This window comes from Lissotriton vulgaris, chromosome 1_1, assembly GCF_964263255.1.
Source record: "Lissotriton vulgaris chromosome 1_1, aLisVul1.2, whole genome shotgun sequence".
Taxonomy (NCBI): Eukaryota; Metazoa; Chordata; class Amphibia; order Caudata; family Salamandridae; genus Lissotriton; species Lissotriton vulgaris.
The window spans coordinates 58,753,570-58,780,347 of NC_141685.1; the positions used below are offsets into that span (position 1 = coordinate 58,753,570).

The window sequence follows — 26,778 nt, forward strand, 5'->3', positions numbered from 1 at the left end:
CACGCTTGAATGTCACAACTTTTTAAAACAAGGTAGTCAGGAAAGTGTGAGGAATATATTGCAGCTTTTTGCATTTTGGCAGCTCCAAGCAAATTTGAGAACAGAGTGGATGTATGTAGCAGAGACAAGTCTATTCACCCAATGTGAGTGGTGATATCTGCATTGCTGGTCTGCCTGAAGTTGTGATGCTGCTGACAGTAGCGTGTCTGCTAATAGCGATGGCATGACTCGTGGAGTTAGGAAGCCAAATAAGAGAAAGTTATCTCCCGACACCACAGTCTTCATGACTGAGACCAGTAACACTGAAGACACTTGAGACTCACAGCAGTAATTTCTCCTTTCAGAGCGTTATTGCTGCAGATGGAGTGAAGCCCAGAAGTAAGCACATTACTAAGGTACCAACAACGTTTAATATTGTTCATTTATATTAACAGCTTCTCTTTTGCAGCATTTAGAAATGCATTTTCTAGTTTTGTTGCTTTTTGTTTAGTTTTTTTTATTGTAGGCTGTTATCTTTGGTTTAAAGGGAAATATGTTGTAGTGTGTGACCTTAATGCTGAAGTTTGCATTTTATTACCATCATTTGCTTACCCTGGAGAATCTCCAGGGTGTAGGAGGTTTGCTGTTTCGAGTTCTTTCTTCAGCTTCTGGGCAGTTGTCGCTCTGTGGCGATCTGTGGTCCTGTTTCTCTGCTCTTCTTGTAGAAGCTCCTATCATAGCTTCATCCTCCCGCCAACGATAATAAGATGCCAGGCATCACCCAGCACAAACCACAGCCTATGATGGGCTACGTCTATCTGCTTGGTGCAGTTAGAGCATGGATAAAGTTCTCCGGACCATCAGGCTGTGAATGTAACCTATGGGATTAAGATGAAATGCGGAGCTTACCTCCTTCATGAGTGGCTCCAGACTGTTGTGTGCAGACCCGATAGCTGGCAGCACCCTGGAGTATGTATGTATAAATCAGATTATGTTGGAAGTAACCTGCAATATACTGGCAGGCAGCACCCTGCCAACAAGTAGGATTTCTCATGGAATTTTATTTTCTGACACATTAATGGAGATTGTATTTTAAAAGGCGGAAGAACAACACTGACCATACATTTTTCTGGGTTTGTCTTTAAAATGACATACACATTAGGAATGGCATTTCGTTCTGCTGGAATAATAACACAAGTTATCTTGCACTCTATGTTGTTGCATGGATTTTTGGCTGCAATGCATTCCATGTTTCATTCAAACGTGCTTTCTACAGGGCACATACATGATTTGTTGCTGTAGAGAAATAATGCTCTTATGTACTGTGGCAGACTGCAAAATATTGAAAAACTTCATGATTTCTCTTTCAGCACTTCATAGTAAAACCTTTCAATTTTTGACTCAATCATTTGGCAGAAACATAACTTAGTACCATTAAAATAGTTGTGATGGGGAACATTCATGTGGGGTTAGGTCTGGCTCAACCAGAGTGCTTGCTGACTTTCAGGAGTATGGAGTTGACCACCTTGCCTGGTCTGGTGTGGAACGAAACCAGCGATGCTTTGCTGCAGGCTCATTTGCCCTGATAGCTGGTCAACAGTTTGAGGAGGAGGAGGTGAAGAGCTGGCTAAGTGTGCCATGACGCTGGCAGTTGAGTACATCCCTGAGAAGTGAGCTTTGAGTCGATGTATTGTTCCTCTTATACCACGTGCAATTCACCCTCCAAAAACTGAAGAATTCCTGGGTGAAAAGGACGGCTGATTCTGATTGGGTGCCTGATAGTTTTCCAGAAACTCATGTTTTTGATTGTTCATGTTTGTCAGTAGTTAATGAAACACGCACAGGCGTTTTATCTTTTCAGTTGACAGAAGCTGCAAGAAAAGTTTCTTTGTCGTTGCAAAAAAATATGAACGGCCAACGAGCCTCTGTAGGTCAAAGAATGGAAGGGCTGGGAACTGTCAGTCATCTCACTGCTAAGCAGAGCAGTGTCATGCTTCACCCTCACTCAGGCCTCTGATTTTGACCAACATCACGTAGAACACTGGGACTTTAGAGACCATCCTTTTAATGAGATAAACAAAACTAAAAGTCCCATAAGCAATAGTGGTGGAAGGTGTGACGCATGACCTGGGACAACATCCGATTCAGCACATCCAGTTCCATTTTTTAAGTATTTGACACAATACTGAATTTATAATCTTTGTTTTTTATGGTCATGAGTCACCAGAATACTAAAAATGTGTCTTTTATTTTCAAGGTCAATTAAGTAATGGTCACCAGTTTGGAAGCTCCGTTAATTCTTCAGTATTTGTCATTGATCTCCATGTGTGGCTGATTTGGGTCTGCCCCTGCATCATTCCTGATAACTCGCACAGGTAAGGAGCTTGCAGCAGCAACATGATAACCCCATTTTCATCTGTAAGAAGTGCGCTCCGAGGCAGGTATCGGATCATTTTTGTGAAACAAGCAAGCGCCAATATTTGCTATGTACATTTGTTAAAATAAAACACAATCAAATCACAGTATACTGTTCCGGAGGTTCAGTCCCAGAAACATTATCTGTAACTGAACGCAGTCACCCGAGGAAGCATGTGCTTTTAAGACAAGTTACGTTCACTCACCTGAAGGTGACATGCTCCATCATTGGGCTATACACCTCACCAGGCCGGCGCTACAATGCCTGGTTGGCACCACAAGGGGGCACTTTGTCGGAGATGTTTTAATAAGTACGCCGGATGCGCATAGTAGGACAGAGGATGTTGTGTCATAAGATGTGTGATTGGTGAAAGTCTGAATATAAGATCAACTATTGACCATTTGCTACAATATAGTTAATGTGATCTACCTGGTCCATGTTGAGATTAAAAACGGTGGCAGAGAAATTGAGGAACTAATGACCCCTATCACTGTGTGAAAGTATCGATCACCTATGGACCTGCTGGTAAGTTGGGGTCTATACTTCAGGTCAACCTTTTTCATGCCTTCTGTAGTCATGGAGCAATCTATTGGCATTTCATCAGGACCAAATGGGAAAATGGGTAAATGTGACCTAATCTTCTCCAACGCGTGAGGAGCTCTGTAACTCAAAGCCCTGCACTGTGCATAGGTGATAAGGTGCCTCTTAACATCTTACTACCAAAGGTGAGCACTCTCTATCAGAGTGCACTGGATACGGTAACCCCTCCTAAAATTCAGGACATACTGACTTATCCAATAGCGAGGACGCCGCATCAGAGGGCAACTGGTTTGAAAAGCACATGCTTCCTAGGGTGCCTGCGTTCAGTTAGAGATAATGTCTGTTGGACTGAACCTCCAGAACAGTATACTGTGAGTTGATTTATATGAAGAATGTGTATACTGGACTGTCATTTTCCTCAGCATCTCTTGTGCTATGTAAAATAATACACAACACACCTGGAGGCCAACAAATCTATCACACATTAAATGCAAAAATAGCCAAAAGGCCAAGCAAACTAACAAGTGACAATTGTCTTTGCAATGGACGAGAGCATCCACCCTAAAGCAAGTTGGAGTATACAATGTTAATGCTACACAATGTATTTTTATACACTTTTCTCCTAATACAAGTCAATGAAACATGAACACGTGATAGAAACAGTTACTTAAACAACACTAATGAGTAGGAGGCAGGATCTTCTCTCGAGAGCAATGTGAGGAGCCCGTGAGGTGCAGATAAAAGATACACAGAAAAGCTGCAGAATTCAATATTCAGTTTACTACAAGCAGACCCCCCAGGATATAGCGGCATGGATTGGCAAATTTAGTGGCACAAAAATGAAAATTTAGCGGCACAAAAATGGAAATTTAGCGGCATTTTATTTTCGGTTTTTTGCAACACCAAACACAGATATCTTACTGTTTGAGTTATTTGACAAAATCCTTGGGGGGGAATGGGAAAATGTGTGCGCATGGGGCTGGATTTAAGAAGGAAATGGCGGAAACGTCAAATTTCGCTGGCTTTTGCCCAAATATCGCGGCATTTCCACAGATCGCCCGATTTCGCAATTCTTTTGCAAATCGCAAAATCGCGATAAGCTGGAGGGTCTGTACAAGATGCAGGAAAGTGTGCAGATGGACATCACTAAATAAAATAGTTCTGGGCCCTAATAGAATCATATAACTTTGCAGGCATAATAAGGCGAACAGTCACATCAAATTAATATAAGAATATTGTAATTTGGTAATGTAATATATCAATGCACGTTGTGGCATTCATGTGTAACCAATTATCGGTATTAAGGAAACCAGTATATCCAGTTATGCTTTCTCAATTCCTTCTTCCTAGAGGCCGCTACTGCTGCTAGCCAGCCGTATTCAGCAGTACCTCCTGTGACCTGGAATCCTGCATTTAATCAATACCAAAGGTCGTCAATGCTTCTAACCAACTCCGGTCACTGGTGTCTTTCCAGTCACAAGGTAAGGTGACTCCTCCTTTCGGTGATAGTGCGCAAGGGCATCGACTCCATTGTTAGATTGTTTTTTACTCCCAACGGTTTTGGATGCATATTGCTGCGCTCCAACACCGCTCTTCGGGTTCCTCTCAGTGCTCAGTCCACTCTACCCTCAACTGTATTGTTTCAGTACGCGTTTCCGTGTTCTCCGCATTTCAAATCGATCGGCAAACTCTCCATTTTTGATAGAAACGCTCGTGGGCAACCGTCGAGCTTTGCTGCATAGGGCCAGCCATCTGCAAATGGAACGGACTCCATTCCATTTCTGTCCTGGATGCCAAGCCAAGTACCCTTGCACCGACCTACATCAAGTTTGTAACTTATTTTATTTATTTATTTTGAGATTTGTAGAGCGCCTGGTGACCCGAGGGCATCCCCGCGCTATAATACTGTAAAATCAAGGACAGGCGAAAACCAGGAACTATTTGGGGAAGAGGAGGGTTTTGAGATTTTTGCGGAAAAGTGCGTGGCTAGGTTCCAGACGCAGCAGGCGAGGAAGGGCGTTCCATGTGGAGGAGGCCTTAACCGAGAAGCGGCGTCCACCGGTACGCGACTTCTTGAATCTTGGGACTGTGGCCAGATGTTCGTTGTCCGAGCGGAGGTTTCTGTGGGCTTTATAAGGTGTAATCATATCTTTGAGGGTGGCAGGTCCAACCCCATTGATGAGTTTGTGCGTGATGCACAACTTGTGCCTTTCTCCAGCGCACAAGGAGGAAGACTGCGTGCTTGTAAGTCGTTTCGGTCCAAGAGGACTCTACCCGATCATCAGGCTCGATGACGAGAGAGGCAGCTTCAAAGCATTCAACACACTCTGGATATCTTCGGGGAAGAATTTGACCAAGACGAGATAGAAGCGTCCGCCATAGAAGAAGAGATCCATCTCTATGCCAGAGCGCAATCGTTGGGGCATGCTGGGACAGCCATGTGATTGCAATTCTACGTCATGCTAGTATCATAGGCGACTGACCTAATGTATAGGTTATCTTACGCCCTTCTGGCATCTAAGGAGGCCTAATAAACAGCATTTGGGTGTCAGCGCAATACTTAGTTTTGTTGCATGCATTATTTCTTCGACAGCTAGTTGCCAAAAGGAGTGTATTTCATCGCAGGACCATGGTTAATGTAAGAAATCGGCCCCCACAGTGTTGCAGCGCAACCATATATCTGGGCAAGACCCGACCATTCGATGAGGGTCTTGTGGCGTTAAATAGGTTCTTCGCAGAAAATTATAATGTATCAGTCGAAAATGGGCATTACTAGAAACCATGCGTATTAGTTCACAGGCCCGCTGCCAGTCTTGATCTTCCATTGGAATGTTAAAGTCTAAATTACAGGCCTCTCGGGCCCGTGTGTACTGTCTACGGGAAACAACCATAACAATGCAAATTTTACCACGCACTACCATCACAACGCAACCATTACAACGCAGGTGCCATTACAACGCAGGTGCCATTACAACGCAGGTGCTATTACAACGCATGCCATTACAACGTAAGTATAGGTAAGTATTTAATTTTATTAATATTAATTTAATTTTAATTTCTTTTAATTTAATAAAAATATTTTATTTTTTTAAAATATTTTAAAAATTAATGTCATTTTTTTGGTTTTAAGAAATAATTAAGTTAAAATAATTATAACATTTTAAATATATTTAATATTTTTTAAATTACAATTTTAACCCCTACACTATCCAACACTTACCCTACTATTACACCCCCCTGGAGTAAGAATAGTAAATTAAAATATAATAATTAAATTAAAAATATTAATATAAATAAAATATTATTTTTAATAAAAAAAAATTTAAAAATAAATTAATAATATTGAAATTAAATACTTACCAAATACTTACGTTGTAATGGCATGCGTTGTAATAGCACCTACGTTGTAATCGCATGCGTTGTAATGGCACCTGCGTTGTAATGGTTGCGTTGTGATGGCATGCGTTGTAAATGCATGCATTGTAACGTCATACATCCACTGTCAACTGTATCTGATCATGTTGTTCTGTAAAGATGCATAGTTAGGTGTCTACACGCATCCCCCTCCCTCCATGCCTGGAAGGACATACTGAGTGCCATCTGCCTGATAGGTTTTTATGTCCAGATTGGGAGCTCCCTATGGAATGGTGCGCACTTATGTTCTCTCACTACAAACCATTGCCATCCTCTACCATCTTTCGCACAATATATGGAGTATCTCTCGGCGTACCTGATTCCTCCATTAACAGCTCTGGAAGACAACCAGCATCCACCATTCCCGACAAGAGCCGCATTTCCCAACTAGGGCCTGTGTTGAGCCATCGAGCTGCGTGTTGCAATTGAACGGCATAATATTAGGGGTCCAAATGTGGGACCTCCAATCCCTCGCTGCATAATTCCTGGTCAGTGTTGCCAAAGCCACTCTGCTATGTGTAATGGCCGTGTTGAAAGGTTTAACAAGACCATGAAGGGCATGATTGGTGGACTTCCTGAAAAACTCAAAAAGAAGATGGGATGTCTTACTGCCATGCCTGCTTTTTGCCTATTGGGAAGGGCCACAGAAAGGAGAGGGGTCCTCCTTATTTTAGCTTCTATTTGGGTTTCCTGTTGGGACCGCTGTGCCTTATGAAGGAGGGATTGGAGAAACCTCTTGTTGAACCTTAGCAGATATAGTGGACTAAGTGCTTGGCTTTTGCTCCAGGATGTATGAGTACATGGAAAAAGCAAGCAAAAACATTGAGGACAGCCTAGCTCAGGAAGCTCTGGTAATGCCAAAAGGCTGTAATTGTTGAGTTCCAGCCAGGGCAGATGGTGTGGGTTTTGGGTCCTGTGGCTCCTAGGACTCTGCTAGGTAAGTGGAGCGGACCCTACCCTATCCTAGAAAGAAAAGGGGCGGTCACCTACCTGGTAGACCCTGGCTCAGACAGGAATCATAAGAGGGTCGTCCATGTCAACCGCCTTACACCCTACTATGACATGGCAGATGTGACCTTGCTCATGGTTCCAGGATCAGGAAGCAAAGAGTGAACCTGGCCCTGACCTGTTCAACAATCCAAAAGATGGGTCAGTGGAAGGTGCAGTCTTGTCAGACACCCTACCTGCCCATCAGGAGACTGATTGCAGGCAAGTCCTAAATCAGTTTGCTGCGCTCTTCTTTTTGACCTCTCGCTAGACTAGCTGGTGTATCCATGATGTAGATACTGATGAAAAAATACTTGTCGAGAATAAAACATAGAGGCCGACTGAACATGTGAAAGAGAGCATCAAAGCTGAAGTAAGCATGATGCTGAAATTGGGAGTTCTAAAGCCTTCTGAGAGCCCCTGGACCTGCCCAGTTGTCTTAATCCCCAAGCCTCATAGCCAGGATGGTCAGAAGGAAATGAGGTTTTGTGTTGACTATTGGGGCATGAATGATGTGACCAAAAGCGATGAATACCAAACTCCATGGGCAGATTAACTTATTGACAGGTTGGGAGCAGCCAAGTATCTGAGTATGTTCGATCTCACATCAGAGTACTGGCAGATAGGTCTGACTCCAGGAGCTAAATAAATATCTGCATTTTTAACCCCAGATGGGTCTTATCAGTTCACTGTAATGCCCTTTTATTTTAAAAAAATGCATCTGCCACTTTTCAAAGGTTGGTGAACTAAGCTCTTTGCTGGATTGGAATCATTGAGTGCAGCATTTCTACACACTATTGCTGTCTTTAGCTCCACCTGGCAGGATCATCTGATCCACCTTAGGAAAGTACCAGAGGCTCTGAGAAGTGCAGGCCTCATTATCAAGGCATTCAAGTGTCAGATAGGGCAGGGAAAGGTTGCATACTTGGGTCACCTTGTTAGTGGAGGCCAGGTTCAACCCTTACATCCCAAGATCTAGACCATTCTGGACTCGGTGGCTCCAACTACCCAGACTCAAGTGAGGGCCTTCCTTGGCTTCCCTGGCACTATAGGAGGTTTGTGAGGGATTATGGCACCATTGTGGCACCCCTCACAGAACTAACTTCCAAAAAAATGCCCACAAATTGTGAACTGGACTGTGAGCTGTCTAAAGGCTTTAGACACTCTGAAGGAAGCAATGTGCTCTGCAGCTGTTCTGAAAGCTGCAGATTATGTCAAGCAATTCATTGTGCAGACTGATGCCTCTGAACATGGTGTAGGAGCAGTGCTATCCCAAAAACATGACCAAGGTCAAGATCAGCCACTGGCTTTCATCAGTAGAAGGCTAATCCCCAGGGAACAGCATTGAAGTGCCATTTAGATGGACGCCTTTGCTGTGGTTTGGTCCCTTGAGAAGTTTAGGTCAAACGTGTTTGGCTCTCACTCCCTAGTTCAAACCGACCACAGGCCTCTCCGAGAGTTAATGCAAATGAAAGGTGAAAATCCCAAACGGCTAAAGTACTCCATCTCCCTACAGGGAATAGACTTTGAGGTGAAACAGAGACCTGGGACTGCCAATGCAGATGGACTTTCCAGGTTGTCCCATTTAGACAATGTTAAATGCTATGTTATGTTGAAAATACTTATAAAGCATGCGTATACCACAAGGTTTCAGGGCGCTGCGGACAAGGGAGTCCTGCCGCTAAGTGATTCATTCATAAGTCTGGTGAAAGAGCCATGTCTTTAATAGTTTCCAAAATTGAGGATATGATATCATCGATCTATTGTCCTGAGGGAGAAAGTTCCAAAATTGAGGGGCCAGGACCGCAAATCTTAGTCCCCCCAATTTCTAGCGTTTAAAGGAAGGAGTAGCTAGGGGATTCAAATGGGAAGACCTAAGATCCTGAATGTGGATATATCTCTGGACCCGAGTAGATACAGACACTGGGCAGTTGCCATGGAGAGCTTTAAAGAGGAGGCATCCCAACTTGAATGCACTGAGTTCGACTACCAGAAGCCAATGTAACTTTTTCATAAGAGGGGTGACATACTGCTTTCTTGGCTGGCAATAGATTAATCTAGCAGCCTGGTTTGGCACTAGTTGCAGTCTTTTAGATTGATATGTCGGAATGCCAAAGTAAAGAGTTAGTGTAGTCAATGTGAAAGATGACTAAGGCTAAAGCAACTTGGGTAAGAGCTTCAGTAGTGAGAAATCTGCTGTTCCCCAGTAATGGGGTATCTTTCATAGATTCACATGCTTGAATGATTCCCCGTCGTCGAAGTGGGAGTCCCACGGTACATAGAGTAGCAATAGCATAGCAAAAGCATAGCTAAAAGAGCAATAGAAAAGTATTGTAATAGACGTTTACAGGAAAACACTTGTCACTTTAATAACTTGTCCAAGTCATTAGATATGGTCCAAACTCCAGCCAATCAGGCGACAGCACCCTCTGGAACCTTCTCCTCAGAGGCTCAGGCTCTCAGATTGTCTACCGCACGTCGTGTGAAGGGAGTCTCCCTGAGCTCTGCTCAGTACCTCTACCTTTTCTCTTCAGAAACTCTTCAGAATGTCTTCACTGCTTTGTCTACTACAAAGAGGTCCCTCATCAAACACTATGAGTCTTGTGGGAAACTCCGGCTTCATTCCGTAAACCCCCATAAAAAGTGTATCTAAGTTCAAGTTCAAGTTTGGCATTTATATAGCGCACTACTCACCCATAGGGTCTCAAGGCGCTTGGGAAGGTGAGAAATTACTTATCAAAAATCCAGGTTTTGAGTTGTTTTCTGAAGGAGAGGTGGTTTTGAGTAAGGCGGAGGTGGGTGGGGAGGGAGTTCCAGGTTTTGGCCGCTAGGTAAGAGAAGGATCTTCCCCCCATGGTGGACCTGTGGATTCGTGGTATTGCGGCGAGGGCTTGATTGGACGATCGAAGTTTGCGGGTGGGGGTGTAAAAGGAAAGGCGCGTGTTGAGGCATTCGGGTCCTAGATCGTATAGGGCTTTGTGCGCGTGGGTGAGGAGACGGAACGTTATCCTCTTGTTGACGGGAAGCCAGTGGAGGTCTTTCAGGTGATTTGAAATGTGATCTCTGCGGGGGACATCTAGAATGAGTCTGGATGAGGCGTTTTGTATACGTTGGAGTTTTTTCTGTAGTTTGGCTGTGATTCCAGCATACAGGGTATTTCCGTAGTCCAGTCGGCTTGTGACCAGTGCGTGGGTGACCGTCTTTCTGGTTTCAGTGGGGATCCAACGGAAGATTTTTTTGAGCATACGTAGGACGTTGAAGCATGAGGAAGAGACGGCGTTGACTTGTTTGGTCATTGATAGGGAGGAGTCTAGGATGAAGCCCAGATTACGTGCGTGGTCCGTAGGTGTGGGGGCGTTTCATAGGGCTGGAGGCCACCATGAGTTATCCCAAGCGGAGGGGGATGATCCTAATATGAGGACTTCCATTTTATCCGAGTTGAGTTTTAGGCGGCTGTTCCTCATCCATTCGGCCACTTCTTTCATCCCTTCGTGTAGGTTGGTTTTGGCGGTGTTTGGGTCTTTGGTGAGGGAGAGGATCAGCTGGGTGTCGTCTGCATAGGCGATGATGTTGAGGTTGTGTTGTCGAGCAATTGATGCGAGGGGACTCGTATAGACATTGAAGAGGGTGGGACTGAGTGAAGAACCTTGTGGTACGCCGCAGATGACTTCGGTGGCCTCTGATTTGAAAGGGGGGAGGCGGACTCTTTGGGTTCTTTCGGCGAGGAACGAGATGATCCAGCCCAGTGCTTTTCCTTGTATTCCAATGTTGCTGAGACGATGTATAAGGTTGTTATGACAGACTGTGTCGAAAGCTGCGGAGAGGTCAAGAAGGAGGAGGGCAACTGTTTCTCCATTGTCCAGTAGTTTTCGGATGTCGTCTGTAGCTGCGATGAGGGTGGTCTCGGTGCTGTGTTTGGCTCGGAATCCGGATTGGGATGGGTGATTTGTTGGATTCGAAGAAGGCGGATAGTTGAATGTTGACAGCTTTCTCGATGACTTTGACAGGGAAAGGGAGGAGCGAAATAGGGCGGTAATTTTTGAGTTCTGTGGGGTCTGCTGTGGGTTTCTTCAAGAGGGCGCTGAGTTCGGCGTGTTTCCAGCTTTCCAGGAATGTTGCGGAGTTGAAGGAGCAGTTGATGACGTCTCGAAGGTGGGGAGCGATGATGGAGTCTGCTCTGTTGAAAATGTGGCGAGGACAAGGGTCGGTTGGCGATCCTGAGTGGATGGAGTTCATCAGGCGGGTGGTGTCTTCCGTAGTGACTGGGTTCCAGTTGCTGAGGATGTTAGGAGGGGTATTAAGTTCGGAGGTGAGTGGGGTGGACTGGTCACCGGACTGGTTTGCGAAGCTGTTGTGTATGTCGGCGATTTTGTTTTGGAAGAATGAGGCTAGGGAGTCGCAGAGGTCTTGGGAAGGAGTGATGTCGTTGGTGCCGGCTGAGGGGTTGGTGAATTCTTTAACGATGTTGAACAGTTCCTTGCTGCTGTGGGCGTTGTTGTCGAGTCGGTCCTTGAATGCTGATTTTTTAGTGGAGCGGATTAGTTGATGGTGTTTGCGGGTGGCGTTTTTTAATGTGGCTAGGTTTTCGGTTGTTGGGTTTCTTTTCCAGGTTTTCCCGAGGGATCGGCATGTCTTCTTGGATTTCTTAAGTTCATCATTGAACCAGGGGGCTTTTTTGTGATCTTGCTTGGTAGGGTTGTTTTTCAGGGGTGCTAATTCGTCAGCGCTGCGGGTGATCCATTGTGCAAGGTTGGTGGCTGCTTGGTTTGGGTCTGATGATTGGGCAGGGGGGTGTTGGTGGAGCGATGTGAAGAGTCGGTCGGTGGTGATTTTGTTCCAGTTTCTGCGGGGAATTTGTTGTGGGAGTTTGTGTGTCGTAGTCTTTTTGTAGTTGAAGTGCACACAGCTGTGGTGTGATTGAAGGAGATGTATTTGCTTGATGTGAAGATTGGGTCGAGTGTGTGTCCAGCACAATGTGTGGGGATGTCACAAGTTGTTTGAGTCCGAGATTGGCGAGGTTGCCCAGAAGGGTGGTGGTGGTGTTGTTGTCGTTGTTCTTTTCCAGGTGGAAGTTGAGGTCGCCTAGTAGAATGTAGTCCTCAGAGGGGAGGGTGTGTGGGCTGATGAAGTCAGTGATGTCTTTGCTAAATTGTGTGCGTGGTCCTGGTGGTCTGTAGATGAGGGTGCCTCTGAGTGTGGTCTTGGGGTCGATGTAAATCTGGAAGTGGAGGTGTTCGGCGGTTGCGAGGTTGTCATCGGAGCTGGTCGTGATGCGGATGGTGTTCTTATGGACGATGGCAATGCCTCCTCTTATTTGGTTGGTGCGGTCCTTACGGATAATCTTGTAGCCGTCAGGGATGGCTATGGCGATGTCAGGCGTAGATGAGGCGTTCATCCAGGTTTCAGTGAGGAAGGCGACATCTGGTGATGTGGTGTCGAGTAGATTCCAAAGTTGAATGGCGTGGCTGTGGACTGAGCGGGTGTTCAGAAGGATGCATTTCAGGTGGTTGTTGTCGGGAGTCTGTTTGGTATTTGTGGTTTTGATGGTGGACTTGATGCAGCCATAATTGCTGGAATTGCAGGTGAATGGTCCATGGGTGTGTCCTGGGGCGGCTAGGACGCAGTTAGGGAGTCGGCCGGTGTTAAGTGCTGAGAGGGTAGCGACGTTGTATGTAATGCGGGAGGAGTGGGTTTTGCGGGGGCCAGGAGGTCTGGCGCTGGGCGCGGTCCAGGCGCGGGCGGGTGTAGACGGGCTTACCTTTGGCGCACCTTCGGCGCGGCCGCAGCGCGTGGACGCTGCGCGTAGGTTCATCTGTCTTATATGGAGAGTGGAGGGGGGCGGAGCGTGGGAGGGGCAGCTGGTAAGCGGGAGCGGGGAGGAGACAGGGGCCACGAGTGACCAAACAACAAAATGGACGGACAGAAAGCGAAACTGGGCACAGTTCCACGAACACGACTACAATGAAGATAATAAAATAAACAAAGCAACGCAGCGCAATATGGAATAAGTATAAATACAATGAAATACAATGAAACGATACCAGGCGCTATGATAGCTTCGAGGCGCTTTGGAAATGCAGGCGATGTCGGGGCGCGATCTCAGAGGCAGGTAATGGGCGCTACACAGCGTCGAGGTGCTCAGGAATAGCAGGCGAAGTCAGGAGCAATCACTGGGGCGGGCAGTGGGCAATGCGACCAAATTCAGCAGGAGGAGGGGAGCAGTCAACCAGGGAGTCGAGGTGGGGATCGTGGAGGAGCGACCGCTACGGAGCTAGTCCAGCTGGTCACTGCCTCCACCCTGAAAGTCAGGTGAGAGATTGTAAAATCTGCAGGACTTTTCTTCAAAAGACTTTAAGAGACAGAGAGGGACGTCTACCTCTGTGGTTACAGAAACTCAAGACCAAGGATAATCCCTTATCAGATGTTGAGAGTGATTCCGCTCTCAGGACAGTCATCTCTAAGAAGAGGGCTAGTGATGCGGAGATGGTATCTGCTAAGGTGCTCAAGAAAGACCACACCTCTACTCATGAAGGCCAGACTTCTTCCTCAAAAAGGGCTCCTGCTCCTTCTAAGGGACTACCTGTATCCTCTATGCCTCCGAGATCTGTCTCTAAGTCTCAGGCATCTAAGTCTCTTCCTGAGACAAATTTGCCTAAAAAAATGGGTCCCTTGTCGACGAAGACTTCCGTCGCCACTGCTACAACGACTACTTCCACCTTCTCTTTTCCTCAACCTACAATGATTATGTCATTAGAGTCCTCTTCATTGACGTTTGTTATGGTGTCAGTGAAGCCTCGAACGTCTGCCACCTCCCTCACTTCGTTGTCGATGAAAAAGAGGACTGTCTCTGGTCGATCGTCAACAGATGCCTCTTCGCCGGCGAGACGGTCGATGGCTCTCAAGGCTCTACCTGCTTCGTCGACGGATGCCTCGACGTCAAAGGTTGCCTCGTCATTGACGGGTGCTTCGTCGACGATTGCTTCATCGGCGGTTGCCTTGTCGGCGCTTGCCTCGTCGACAGCACAGAAGACTTTCCTTACGGAACTTCAACCACGCTCTTCGTCGTCGGCGGCGGCATCCTTGGTTCCACCTTCAGCTTTGATGTGTCTAGTCCTCTTGAAATCTTCAGCAACACTTTTGCTGCCTTCAGGAACGACGGATGTTTCCCTACTTCAACGTAGGAACTCTTCTTTGGATCTATTGCCAACTCAACCATCACCAAATCTTCCTCTGGAGCTTTTGACTATGACGCTAATGAGGAGGATTCGGAAGAGGATGATCGGTTCCGTGCTGCTCGTACTTCTTCCGAGCTTCTCATCAAATGCAAAGATATTGATGATGACCAACGTGGCTGGGTTTAGTGTTGCACATCTCTTCAGTGTAATGTGAGGAGCTAACAACGTCAGCTCATATCCTGTCAGACGAGCGCTAGTTAAGTGCTGCGTCTTTGTTTGATTCAAAAGAGCATCAACAGCATGGGGTACCAACACCAACAGATTATGTGATAAGACTATCCCCTCACTCTGGCGTATTGACACAGCTGTTGCTGCAACCGAGCGAAAATATCCAGGCAACGCTCGAGCAACTGGATCGAGTACTGCTGAAAAATATGCACAAGGGCGTTGCTTATCACTGTGTATCTGTACTAAAACTGACAATGCACATCCATCCCTCTCGTGTACATACACTGTAAAGAGCTTTGTGTAATCTGGAGTACCTAACACTGGTGCTGAACAAATAGCTTGTCGTAACTGCCGGAAAGCATTCTCACATTCATCTGTCCAAGGAAGGGGTATTTGAGTATCTTTTGTCAAAAGCGCTAACAAGGGTTTAACAATATATGAAAATCCTAATATTCATTGCCTACAAAAATAAGTAAGACCTAAAATGCTCGAACCTCTTTCTGTGTGGAAGGTACTGGTGTGTCTAAAATTGCCTGAATGCGATCTGATGTGAGTGCACGCCCCTCCTTAGACAAAAGGTGACCTAAGTAGGTTACCTTTGGTCTAAAATACTGCAGTTTCTTTCTCGATACCTTGTGGTGATGTAAAGCAAGAAAAGAAAGCGAAGACAGAGTACACTTCTCACATTGTTCAGGGGTATCGGCTGCCAACAAAATATCATCAACATACTGTATGAGCGCATCACCCTCGGGTAGAACAAAATAATCAAGTTGTCTTTTCAATGCTTGGCTGTAAATACTAGGACTCTCAGTATAGCCTTGAGGAACTCTACAAAATCTATACGATTGATTATTCAAAGTGAAACCAAATAGATATCGGCTATCAGGATGAATAGGGATCGAAATTAAAGCGTTCTTCAAGTCTATAACTTAGAACGCAGTTGTAGTAGGTGGAACTAAAGTAAGAAGTGTTGTGATATCAGAAACCACTGGATTTTGCGGTACCACTATCATATTCACCTCCCGCAAATCAATGATAAATCGATAGATCCCGGTATTAGTGTCGTTCTTCAAAATCGGGAGGATCGGACTATTAAAAATGTTAAATGGAACTTCCTCAACAACCCCAACTTTAATAATATCTTGTACTATTCGTATGAGTGCTTCCTCACCCTCCTGTGAAATGCGATATTGAGGCAAGCATGGCAACACAGCTCCCTCCTTTACACTAATATGCACCGGTGGAATAACCATATGTCCCACATCAGTATCTGAAGTAGCCCACAAAGTTTTAGGTAGCGAGGCCAATGCAGTATCCTCTTGAACAATGCAAGCTCTGTCTGTTACTGGATAATTGTCATTCAAAATCACACGCACTCCTTCAGGGGAACATCTTATTGTGGCTCTGAAATGCTTGAGCATATCAAGACCCACAATATTGTCTGGTGTATTTGGGGAAAGCAAAAACGGGCATGGAGCAGCAAACTTATCAACATGAAATGCAAGTGGTTGTGACAATGGGCTAAGGGAAGGTGTTCCATCGAACCCTATCGATGTAATCGTTAAGCCAGACAGGGGAGCCCTCAGAACCAATTGTTTAGACAAAGCACTACGAGTAGCTCCTGTATCAACCAGAAACTGATCTGTAGAACCCAAAACATGTGCTGTAACATCAGGACCCCTCTGATCTACTGGATCTTCAACTGATTCCTTACCCCATCCTACGCAATCCTTTGCATAAGCAGAATCATGCGAATCAGGCTGCACATAATCAGACATCTGGTATTGGTTGCGCCTATCAAAAGTGTTGAACCCATTTTGTACCCGCACATTAGAATTAAATCTAGCACGATCGTTCATAGCACCTCTGGGTCCTAAGTTTCCAGCGCGATTTCTCATAGATCCTCGGCCACGGACATAGCGCTGTGAGTGCAACAATGGACACTCATCTGCCCAATGGCCAAATTTCCTACAATACGCACATTGATCAACGGGCAAATTAGAACGAGTGGAAGAGGAACTATAAAATCCTCGACCGCCTCTATCGTTACCTCGAAGAGGTGGACCATAAACCTGAGATAACATAACCTCTGTTTTTAATTCTTTAGACTTTTTATCCGCGCTACCCTTCGCTTCAAGTTCCTGACGCTCTTTATATTGAGCCATTGTCAGGAGGGATGCCGGAGAAGAGGTGGTCCAAGAGCTTTCGCTAGCTTTCAAGCGGCTAACCACTCCTGGTAATAAATTCGTAACATACTTATCTACAAACAAGTGTCGGCCCGTATCGTTCGTTAGCGACTGGTCACTAAAATCACAAAAAGTAATCTGAAACTGATTCATCTGTCTTTTGCTTACAAGATGCTAAAATAATCCAATCAATCTTTTTAGGGGGAATGATCGTTTTTAACTTAGTTAATATTGCACCGGGAAGATCTAAAATCAACTGACATGGCTTTTTCGCTGGTTCCCTGGTCCGCGCATACACAAGAACCGGTTCATTCATTCATTCATTCATTCATTCATCTTCCTCTCTATCTCCTTCCATAATGCCCCATACGCTGCGCGATCATCAACTTTGCGCACGGATCTCCTCATATCAGGCGGCAATATTAGCCCGAAAAATAAATTAATGTCATGGTACAAGAATTTAATGCTCCCTCAAATTCCTCATAGAAAGCGGCAGGATTTTTATACGAATCAGGCAATGCAGCTTTAAGTGCCATAACATCTGTCGTATTCCAGGGAGTATATACACAATTATAAATAAAATAACCTTTAGCATCTACAGAAAATTTATCGTCACTTGTACCTGTTCCTTTAGGAGGAACATATAAAGGCACGGCCTCTCGCGTAGGCTTTGCATGCACTATCGCAGTCTTATCTGTTTCAAAAATAGATGATTGTTTCCCGTCGACCAATCCCGTCCGTCCATCTGCTTTAGCTTTCCATTTCTCCTCCCGTAGACGAAGCGCCTCAGTTCAAAGTTTAAACAGCCGCCTGATCGTATCAGTCACTGGGGGGAGATTAAAAAGACCTTTACGAGAATATCAGAAACTTTTCGGGACATGTCAACAACTTCTTCTGCAAAATGCTCAGTAAAATATATCTGCTCTCGATCTTGCCATCCCTTTAAAGTCTCTAAGATACCATAAACAGTAACAGGATCCTGAACTGCCTGTCGAGCAATCTTTCTAAGATCGGCCGCACGATCGGTCGACATCATAGAGCGGGTATCGGGTTTCGTTTTATCTGCCCCAGAATCCTCCTCTTCGCAAGATGGAACGGACGGAACGACATACGGAGGCGAAGGATGATCTAACAAAGAAAAATCATCTTGTGGTTTATTAAGGACAGGATAAAGAGGTTGTCGAACAGCATATTGGCCAGAAGAGATCTCAGACGAGGACCGGCACCACCTGGATGGTCAGATCGGAAAGAAAGGAAAAAACGTATTGGATGCCAAGACTTGGGTCTTCTCTGGCATGCGATCGCGTCCGCAGCGAGATTCCAATCCTTTGTTACGACCACTCCTTCGGGCACTACGAGTCGCCGATGAGCCCCACGTGTCGGGCGCCAATTTGTTGTAAGCAAACCTCAGCTATGCCTACTTAGTGCAAGGGGTTGGCCCTTCTCTGCACGGAGTCCTCAGACCATAGAAAGAAGTTGGCAATGAAACTGGAAAATACAAAAGCAAAGTTTATTAAACCTTCAAAGGTGGTACTTCAGTCTGCACAACACCCTTCAGTATTGTATAGAGTAGCACACCGAACTAAAGCACATGATTTGATTGATTTGATTTGATTTATCATTTTGTAGAGCGCGCGAATGCCCAGACAGCCTGCCAGCAGGGCATCGTTTATGGGTGCCCTCGTAACTCAGTCCTGCACACACACGTTTGAGACTGGGGCCGCAATTCAAGTGAATAGGAGTTTGCCGCACACTGTAATTAGCGGGTACACCCGGGCGCGGTACAGAGCAGGAATATCGCCGCAAAAATATCGCCTAACATAAATATCGCCGCAAAAATATCTACAGGAAGAAATATCGATGACAAAAATATCGTCTGACCAAAATATCGACAGACAGGTAAGTAATATCGTTAACATTAATATAGTTGTAATAAATATCGTTTACAAAAACATAGTTTACAATAATATCGTTTTTTAAATAATTATAAGTAATGTAGTGTTTTTAATGATTATTTTTAGTCAAAGTACTATTTTTAGTAGTATATTATTATTTAATAATGTATTTTCAGTTGAATTTAGTATTAATAGTTCCGTAGCGGGTTGTGGGTTTATAGGGGAGTAGGGTGGGAAGTAATTTAAATATAATGAAATAATACATTAATTAATGTTTTAAATGAATATAAATAGTGTAATAAATAATAGTTAATTAATTTCAATTAGTTAATTGAATAATAATTATGTAATTAATTATGTTAATTTTTTAATTATTTTTAGGTGTGTGTACAGGATTTTTTTAGTGAAAATGTTTTTGGGTAAAGGGGTATTTTTAGGGTTCAGGGTCAGTTTTCAGTTTTTGGGTAAAGGGGTATTTTTAGGGTTCAGGGTCAGTTTTCAGTTTTTGGGTAAAGGGGTATTTTTAGGGTTCAGGGTCAGTTTTCAGTTTTTGGGTAAAGGGGTATTTTTAGGGTTCAGGGTCAGTTTTTAGTTTTTGGGTAAAGGGGTATTTTTAGGGTTCAGGGTCAGTTTTCAGTTTTTGGGTAAAGGGGTATTTTTAGGGTTCAGGGTCAGTTTTCAGTTTTTGGGTAAAGGGGTATTTTTAGGGTTCAGGGTCAGTTTTCAGTTTTTTGGGTAAAGGGGTATTTTTAGAGTTCAGGGTCAGTTTTTAGTTTTTGGGTAAAGGGGTATTTTTAGGGTTCAGGGTCAGTTTTTAGTTTTTGGGTAAAGGGGTATTTTTTGGGTTCAGGGTCAGTTTTCAGTTTTTGGGTAAAGGGGTATTTTTAGGGTTCAGGGTCAGTTTTCAGTTTTTGGGTAAAGGGGTATTTTTAGGGTTCAGGGTCAGTTTTCAGTTTTTGGGTAAAGGGGTATTTTTTGGGTTCAGGGTCAGTTTTTCGTTTTTGGGTAAAGGGGTATTTTTAGGGTTCAGGGTCAGTTTTTAGTTTTTGGGTAAAGGGGTATTTTTTGGGTTCAGGGTCAGTTTTCAGTTTTTGGGTAAAGGGGTTTTTAAATATAATGAAATAATAGATTAATTAATGTTTTAAATAAATATAAATAGTGTAATAAATAATAGTTAATTAATTTTAATTAGTTAATTGAATAATAATTATGTCATTAATTATGTTAATTTTTTAATTAATTTTAGGTGTGTGTACAGGATTTTTTTAGTGAAAATGTTTTTGGGTAAAGGGGTATTTTTAGGGTTCAGGGTCAGTTTTGGGTTTTTGGGTAAAGGGGTATTTTAATTATATATATGTATTATTGTTGTTATATAAAGTAATGTGTAAAATTAATTTATATGTCCACATTTATTAATTTTATAATTAAAAAGTGTAGTAAATTTGTTTGAAATAGTTAAAAAATAAAAGTAATGTAATGTATTTTGTTAATAGTACTTATATTTATTTATTATTTAATGTAATTTTAATTATTTTAAAAAGTCGATATTTTTTACATCTATATTAATTACAACGATATTTTGGAGTCGATATTTATGTACTTACCTGTTTAAGTATAGGGAGTCGATATTTTTGTAAACGATATTTTTGCAACGATATTTATGTCAGCTATATTTTTGTTATCGATATTTTAACACCCTACCCCGGGCGCGATTAAGTTTACATCAATATGATACATTTGAGCAGTTAAGGCCTGCTGGATTTAAACTATTGACAATATCGAGCAATTATCAGGACACGCAGATTTTATCCCCCGTTTGGAAATTGAAAATCTGTGATGGATACCATTTATCCCGTGTTTAATTCCGAACCAAGAACTATCCGATTGTACAGTGCGCTCCGTTGCACCTCCCTTCCAGGGCATGGTAAGTACGGCGTTAGTATCTTTGCGCTGCGCTAGGATGGGAAGATGATGTACACTAGCAGGTTTCCAAAACAAGGCATGCCTCGAGGACATACTCATCTCCATCTTTAGATAAAGAATCAGGTAGAACTTTCTCCTTTAGTAAGAAAAAAAAAATACCAAGTCTACACATGTCCTTCACATTCCTCTAACTTTTGAACAGTACTAAGTGCACTAATGTTGGTAAAAATGGGTGCCACCTGCCAGGGGCACCGTGAACAGCTTCTCCTCCTGCACACAAGGTATATATTTCTGCTTATGCAGGTGTGCCCATGTTACTGCTATACTGTAATATACGTATATGTATTCTCTCGTACTCTGTTTATGATTTACTTATGGTTTACCATGCACAATTCTCGAATTACTGCTATCTACTCTGATTCAAGCATGTGAATCTATGAAAGATACCCCAACACAGGAGAAGAACATAAGTTACTAACCTGAAAACTGTGCGTCTCCAGTAAATGGTATCTTTCATAGATTCACATGCGATCCACCCTCATCCGCTCAGAGGCTCCCCTCTCCTCCTTGGCTCTTATGCCACACGTGTGCTCAAAAATCTGAGAGCCTGAGTCTCTGAGGAGAAGGCTCCAGAGGGTGCTGTCGCCTGATTGGCTGGAGTCTGGACCATATCTAATGACTTGGACAAGTTATTAAAGTGACAAGTTTTTTCCTATTAACTTCTATGTTACAATACTTCCTATTGCTCTTTTAGCTATGCTATTGCTGTATTGCTATTCTATGTACCCTGGGACTCCCACTTCAACGACGAGGAATGATTCAAGCATGTGAATCTATCAAAGATACCAATACTGGAGAACCACAATTTACAGGTAAGTAACTTATGTTCATCTTCCTGATCTTCCGGAGCGAAAAAAAGCAGGTAGAGACCACCGTCCCAATCTGGGATTTCACAAACAGATCGCAGTCAATTGTGATGCCAAGGCTTTTAGTTGATCTAGATGGTAGGGGTGGGTCCCCACTCAGTCGGCCAAAAATTAAAGTTCCATGGCCCACCAATTAGGATCCTATCAGTTTTGTCTGGGCTAAAATTGAGGTGGTTACTGTTCATCCAGCTACCAATATGTCACATGGTAGCTGCAGACTAAGAGGACGATGAAGACTCTGTAGAGGAAGGTTAGTCTCATCCTCTTTCATTTGTGGGGGGAGGGTGTCATCAATACACGTGCCTCTTTTGGACATTGTTAGCCCCCACTTGTTGCCTGGAAAATATTGTGGGTTCGACTGGAAGTGCACAGAGTCCCTGCCAACCAGGCCTCCTGTGCGAGATCTCCTTCCTTAAACTGTACCCGTCAGTTCCACAATTGGCACCCCTTTAGCTCACATATAAGTTCCTAGTAAAAAGTACCCCTGGTATCAAGTGCCTTGTGGTTAAAGAGGGTCCCTAGGGGCTGCAGCACAAATTATGCCACCCAAAGGGCTCTCTCACCCAGCACATGCACACTGGCACAGCAGCCTGAGTGTCTTGGTGCAGACAAAACTGAAGAACCGACCTGGCATACATCCCTGTGTGCCATACCCATGAACACTGCTTGAGGGGTGTCTTACCCATATATGAGGCAGTGAGTTAAATTTAAAGTTCGCAGATTTATATTGTGCGGCTCATCACCTGTGAGGGTTTACAGACGTCTATGGGAACCAGGAGATACAGTGATTTGCCCAGAATCACAGGATGTTGTGCTGAAGCAGAGACTTGAACCCGGATCCCCAGTTCCTGAGTCAGTAGCTCTGGCTGCTGCACCACATTCTCTCCCCCCTGCGAGGGCATATCTGCATGAGATGCCCCTGCAATATCCTTGTCGATTCCTGGATATTGTAAGTGACCAGGGAAGTCATAGTAAGTACATAGGCTGGACACTCGTCACTATGAGTTCACAGCTCCATGATGGCTTCACTGAAATATGTGATGTTTGGCGTTGCTGCGATCACAGAAGAAAGGAAATTCAAGGAAACTCGTTATGATAACATTCAATTTACATTGTGTCTTTTTTTAAAAACTTTTTTATTTTAATATGGAAAACATTTCAAAGTGTCGTTTTAATTCTATTTATTTATTCGAGTGCTTGTGGATACACGATATTGTTTTGTTTTTCCATCTGGTGCGTACACGAATAAATCAGAAGGTTTTCCGACGCGTGAGCTGGCCACATACAGTTGTCCATGTGAGAAGCACGGATTCTCCAAATCTAGTCCACACACTTGCAGCGATTGTCCTTGTGCTTTGTTGATGATCATTGCAAAAGCGAGTCGCACCGGAAACTGTAAACGTTTGAATTCAAAGGGCATATATGTTGGGATCATTGGAATACATGGTAACAGTACATCTTCCCCCTTGAATTTCCCATTCAAAATTGTAGCTTCGTTGACATTATTCATCATCTTTTTCACCGAAAGTCTTGTACCAATGCAAAGTCGTGGTGGATTGATGTTTCGGAGAAGAATGATCGGCACGCCAATTTTCAATGTTAAAATGTGCGGTGGCATACCTGACAAATCCAGTGAATTCAAGAATTACGTTGGGTAATTGACAACTTCGTCTTGATTCATCACAGTATCGATGAACTTATACGTTGTCGCTTCGCCTGGTATTCCGTAAATGGAAACATTCAGTATTCGAAGGGTTTATGAGGGCCCTGGGGGGCCGATATTTAAAAGTTTATGAGGGCCCTGGGGGGCCGATATTTAAAAATGTTTTATGCTCGAAACCTTCGCGGGAGTGTATTCAACAACTTCCCAAATTTGCATGGCAATCGGATGAATGGTGTAGTAATGCATAAAGGACAAATGAGGGCCCTGGGTGGCCGATATTTAAAAGATTTTGAGGGCCCTGGTGGGTCGATATTTAAAGAAAAAATATGCCAGAAACCTTTGCTGGAGTGTACTCAACAACTTCCCAAAGTTTCATGGCGATCGGATGAATGGTGTAGTAATGCATAAAGGACAAACAGACAGACAGACATATTTTTGTTTTTATATACATAGATTGCACACAAAGTGCCCCTTAGGGGGTCCCCTGAAACCTACCAATCCTTAGTCTGGTCATTGACTGGCCCGAGCCAGCCTGTTACCACCAGAGTGTGTTCTGACCTCAGGGGAGAGTGCCTGCGCACTCTGAGACTGAGAACAATGCCTTTCCTAGGTGGAGGTGTTCATGTCTCACCCTGGACAGAAAGAGCCATCGTGGTGGGGAGCTTCAAAGGTTTTGCCTCCTTTCTAATGCAACCCCAGCCTCTCCTGCTCAAAGGAGCTTGCCTCCATCTTGTCCTCACTCCCTTTTTGACGGCAGGACAGGTGGGAAACCTTTGATAGGAGAGGAGATGTGCCCCCCTCTGCCAACTCCACCCCTCGGGTGCTGGAGGCTAGGTTAAGTACACTTTTCAGTGCTCACCATCTTGAAGATGATGGGACTTATCCAGTTAGGGCTAGGACTGTATCCTCCTCTCACAGAAGGTGAGCATATTAGAGGGCATAGACACCCCAGGCAAAGGGCCCATTGGACACTAACTGTCACTCCCTTGTATCGCCCCTAAATCTATTTTTTAGGTGGCATCCCCAGTCCCTGAACTTCAATCCCTGAACTTCAGTTCCTGACGATCTAAGAAGAGCCGGGCACTACTGATCTGCACCAGCAGAGAACTACTGTACACAAGTGTTCCAGGACCTTTTGTCTAAAGTAAAATCTGGATCCCCTACGGACTACTGCCCACCACACGTCCTAAAAGAAGCCTTCACCGGCCTCCCGGGTCCAGCCCTCTCTCTTCTGAAGGAGTCCCTATTTTAGGGTTGTGTCCCTAAGGCCTTTAAAGAGGCAGTTGTGGTTCCCCTTCTGAAGACATCAGGGGCAGACTCCCAGATCCTGTTGAATTACTGCCCAATTTCCTTGCTCCCGTACCTGGTAAAGGTACTGGAGGCTCATGTGGTGAAGTGCCTGTCCAATTTTATTTAACAATCCAACTATCTCGACTCACACTAATCTGGGTTTCGGCCTGCCCACTCAACGGAGACCATAATACTGGCGGTATTGGACTCCCTGCGAGAGAAGGCTGTCATGGATACTCCTCAGGCTCTGGTGCTGTTGGATGTCTTGGTCGCTGTTGACATGGTTAATTAATTAATTAGCCGGTTCATTAATATCCGGGCTCCGGGTAGGGCTGTAGTCTAGGCATCCAGAGTAATTCAGGGGTCGAGGGGTCGAGGGGTGCTTCAAGAAGGTCAAAGTCTATTGTTACTTTCCCCTTTGCATAATTTCTCAGATTTTGTATTGCAGACTTATTACAGACTCCAATGGCTCAGCGACTTACGGACCGATCAACCATACCTCTTGCCACTTGTCACTCACCACTCACTGTTCAATGCTTGTTCGTTGCTATTCATCGCTGACAAGAGTACAAGGGAGAATGCTGGCAATTGTTTAGGAGCAAGAGCAGGATCCAGAGCCAGTCCCACTACAGATGGCAAATGTAGGCACTTCCCTCAACTCCTCGGCTCAGCTCTGCTCTGCTCAATGCTTAGTAAATACGTCAAATCAGATGGCAGGCAAAGGCTCCTCTGTGCTCTCTGTGCTCCTCTGTTCTCCTCTGTGCCCTGCTGCAGCCGCCGCACCAGCAGCACCACAGGCCAAGGTTCCTTTGACCCCTGCCGCGGCCGCCGCACGAGCAGCACTAGCAGCGCCTTAGCACCGCGGCGCTGGCAGCGGGCGTTCCTGCCCCCACAGCAGATCTGTAGAACTTAAAGCGCCCGTATAACAGGACGCGGGTGATGGGGAGAAACTTTCGAGAGCGGGAACTGGTCACAAAACAATCCCGGGCAGTCGTCCCAGGCTCCGCTTGCTCATCAACTCCTGCTCGGTTCGGGCCCTCAGCTCTACTCGGTACGCTCTGCACTCAATGCCGAATCACAGGCCGACAACGACTTTGAACACCAACAGAGGGAAGAATTGTGTGCTTCCCCCAGTTTGTAAAAACGACAGCATAAGTCTTGGCTGCTTCTGCTGCACCCAGAGTCTTATGCGTCTTTGCAATCTAATTTTTCTGTCTGGAAAAAAATTGTGCAGAAAAGCACCCAGTAAGTCCAGGTGCAGAAAAACCTAACAACTGATAATCAGGTGGAATAAAATGAACACATGAAAGTACGCCTTAATTTCATTGCCCTTGATTCATACTCTGGACCATAGTTGAGGGATTGGTCTAGGCATAGTCCTCGCTGCACACAATAGATTTGCTTGCGGCAGAGGCCAAAACTCAAGTCAGGATGCCAGATACAAGTAGGTGGTCACTCAGGGCAGGGGAAAACACCTGTTGTCGGTGGACGAGTAATTCCCGTCCCAGAAATCTACATTACAAATTAATTAATAGTATTCTTTCTTAAATATCTGCTTGGTGCCAGTCCATATGACTTTAATATCTGCCTTTGGGATTCAATGTTACAAGTCCATAGGGTACATGTATCCTTTGTGAGCTTAATAAAATGTTGAAAATTCTACACTCCTACATCCAAGTACTCTCATGCTACCATTCTACAGTCTGCGGTGTCTGAAAAACAGCTCAACATTTTCAAAATTCTGCATTGATTTGGCTTGTAAATTATAGTTTTGGAAATGTACATGTATTAACTATTTAATTTTAACACTATAGGTAATTGAAATTACGGACGAAGAAAGCAAGATTTAGCACTAAGCAACTGAATGTCAGTGCCATAAGAAGGATTATTTTGAAAAACTGAAGGAAATCCAGCGAGGAAAGTACAATACCTGTAAGTGAAGTCTCTAATTTTGTATTTCATTAACCCAGAGCAAAGCCATATCTGTGCACACAGCATCAGAAATAATGTAGAAAGACCACTTCAGCATCCTCATCTGAAATATTATCAGAAAGACAAATTGCCTCAGCATGACAGAATAACGTTCATCTAAAGCATCATGTAATTCCAGAGAGGAAGCAGACACTGCATAAAAGAAAGTTATAACAAAAGGTATC

At 44.3% G+C, this 26,778-nt stretch overlaps 1 long non-coding RNA gene across 1 annotated transcript; it reads left to right on the forward strand.

The window, feature by feature from the left end:
* Positions 1 to 341: 341 nt before the first annotated feature.
* Positions 342 to 26,778, forward strand: LOC147737251 (uncharacterized). Its single transcript, XR_015299311.1, has 4 exons — positions 342 to 395; positions 2,237 to 2,354; positions 4,286 to 4,416; positions 26,437 to 26,778. It is a non-coding gene; the product is annotated as an uncharacterized LOC147737251 (long non-coding RNA).